The 2648-nt window shown below is 56.9% G+C and overlaps 2 pseudogenes; one reads left to right on the top strand and one right to left on the bottom strand.

Annotated features, from left to right (window-relative positions):
* Nucleotides 1-62: 62 nt before the first annotated feature.
* On the bottom strand, nt 63-2173 carry LOC116548134 (annotated as a pseudogene).
* Nucleotides 2174-2192: 19 nt separating this feature from the next.
* Nucleotides 2193-2648, top strand: part of LOC116548133 — a 1126-nt pseudogene continuing 670 nt past the window's right edge.

The following is a 2648-nucleotide window of genomic DNA, read 5'->3' as shown; positions in this document are numbered from 1 at the left end:
TGGGGCTCCATCCCCATCCCTTTCCTGCCAGCGCACTGGGGGAAGGCTCCTGTTTGCCAGGCCTATGGATTCTTCCTCTGTGGGATAAGGCACTGTGTGTTTTGCAGGAAGGCGCTCATGGCTGGCTGGTAGATGAGAGGCGGCCTTCTCAGGGGCTGCAAAGCTGAGGCTGTTGAGGGGTCGAGTTGATCTTGGGGCTCTGACAGGGGGCACCTGGTAAGGAGGCCCCAGGTGATGGGAGCTCCGCCTGGAGAGTCTGGCGCCGCTGCCTCCCCGCTGGCCCTACACCAGCCCTCAGGATGGATCATGCCTTTGCTCTTCTTGCGGTCAGCCATGGTTCTCCGGCTGTGGTTGGCTCTTGTCGCCTTGTTGACTTCCTTCTTCCTGCATTCCTAGGTTGTCTCATGGCTCTGCCCATGGCCCCTGGGGCTGCCGGCCACTGCTGTTGAGCTATCATGCCGGTACCCTTTCTTGGCAAGAGAGGCCATGCGCCTGGCTTCTGCCTTCTCTCTCAGCACTGCAGGGTGCTACACGAAATGGTCAGGCTTGGGAGCCTCCTCTTCCTCGTCGTCCTCCTCCTCCTCCTGCCCTTCTCTAGGCACTTTGGTTCTCAGCCCCTGAGGGATGGTGAATGGCCTGCAGCTGATGAGCTTGTCCTCTGCATCCGCATTGTTGGCTCCCACCTGGTTGCCATCATATGTGTCATCATCCTCATCCTCATAGTAAACATTGTGGTAGGGCAGGCTCTCACCTGGCTGCAGTAGCACCTCCTCCACCACCACGCTGTACTGCTCATGGCACTGCCACTGTGCGCCCCTGTGTGCTTGTCATTCAGCAAACTCCGTGTGTTCTCCTCCTTCCCGGTGCCCTTGCCCTTGTGCACCCAACTCAGGTCTACCGAGTCCCTGCTAAACACGTCAAACTCATCATTCTGGAAGACGTTGTGGCAAGATGTCAGCAGGGGTGTCTGGTCTGGTTTCATTTCTCTGCCTAGGTTGTGGTCCAGCTGGGTGAGGGTGGGGGCCAGCCGCTCCTCCAGGATATTGTTGATCACCTGTTCTGGGTCATAGTGGTAGTACTCCAGGCAGGCCAGGATGAAACCCTCACCAAGGTCTGGCAGCAGGTCCTTCACTTGGGAGATGAGTGAATCCAGCTCCACCCCACATACGATAAGGCCCACAGCCGCAGCTGCTCCCATGCACTCCTCTTCCTCCGAGTTCTCTGGATGTGACAATGTTTGACTGAATGCGTCTGCCATCACTGTGACCCCATTACGCTCCCCATTAGGCTCCTCAGTCACCGATGGGTCTTTAGCATCTGTGGCTTTCTGTCTGTCCACCCCTTCCCATGCACTCTCAACTGCCTGGAGGATGTAGGCAGTCCACGTCTCACCCAAGACTGACGAGGCCTGCTGCAGCAAGCTGATGTCTTCGGCCACAGGGAAGAGTGCATCATAGTCCCGGAGGAACCTCTTCTCCTGCAGCAAGGAGCTGAAGATCTGAAGGATGAAGCCCTGAATGTTGTCACAGCTGCTTTCTAGGATGGGAAGGAGGCATATCTGGTTCAGGATGATGTGGAAAATCTCCATTAGCTTCTTCCTGGAATGGGAGATCCTCTGCCACAGATCACCTAGAAGCTTGCTATCTTCAAGCCTCCTCTTCTTAATTGCAGACTCCATTTCAGGAATTACTGCTTCATAGAAGGAAGCTAGTCTGTAACAAAAGTTGTGCTTCTGGAAGGTCTGGCAAGCCAAAGGGAAGATACCCAGAAAGGCCCAGAGTGTGGTGCCGGTGTCACAAAGGTGGAGAACAATGTCCTTTAATTCCAGGAGAGGCATGCTGTTGGGGGTCAACCGGCCCCTCTCCTCGAGCTTCTGGGGTGTGCTACTGGCCCCATCCCCTTGCAAACCACAGTGCTGGAGGATATTGCTGAAGACCTGAAGGGTGGTAGGCATGGTTTCATCTAGGTCATTGCAGCAACTCGGCTGCTGTGTAAAGATGTTTCCTATCATCTTCTGGAGCAGTGGTGAGTTGCCTTTAAGGCATGACTTTAAAGGCATGCAGACGTCCAGGATCTTTGGAATGTCAAATAGGAAATTATTGTAGAGGATTTCTCCAAATGCAGAAGGGGAAATGAAGTGATCTTTGGATTCCTTGTGAGTGGACATGTGGAGGAAGGAAAAGAAGTATTTTAGGGACCTGCGGCTGCAGATGGCGATCGAGGAGAGCAAGAGGGAGACAGGGGCAAGGAGGAGTCATCCCTCATGGATCTTGCTGACGTCTTCGCAGCCGCAGCTCCTCCCCTGACCACAGACCCCTGGGGGGCCCAGCACCCATGGCTGCCCCCACCTCGGACCCCTGGGGTGGCCCTCCTGTCCCTCCAGCTGCTGATCCCTGGGAGTGTCCAGCCCCCACACCAACCTCTGGGGACCCCTGGAGGCCTGCTGCCCCTGCAGGACCCTCAGTTGACCCTTGGGGTGGGACCCCAGCCCCTGCGGCTGGAGAGAGGCCCACGCCAGATCCATGGGGAAGCTCTGGTGGTGGGGCCCCGTCAGTGGACCCTCCGCCTCCGATCCCTGGACACCGGCCCCGGCCTTCTCGGACCCCTGGGGAGGGTCACCTGCAAAGCCCAGCACCAATGGCACCACA

This window comes from Sapajus apella, unplaced genomic scaffold, assembly GCF_009761245.1.
Source record: "Sapajus apella isolate SASKATOON/1434 unplaced genomic scaffold, GSC_monkey_1.0 scaffold7314, whole genome shotgun sequence".
NCBI classification, from domain to species: domain Eukaryota; kingdom Metazoa; phylum Chordata; class Mammalia; order Primates; family Cebidae; genus Sapajus; species Sapajus apella.
Note: the sequence above shows the minus strand (reverse complement) of the source record. Positions and strands in the feature narration are given on the sequence as shown.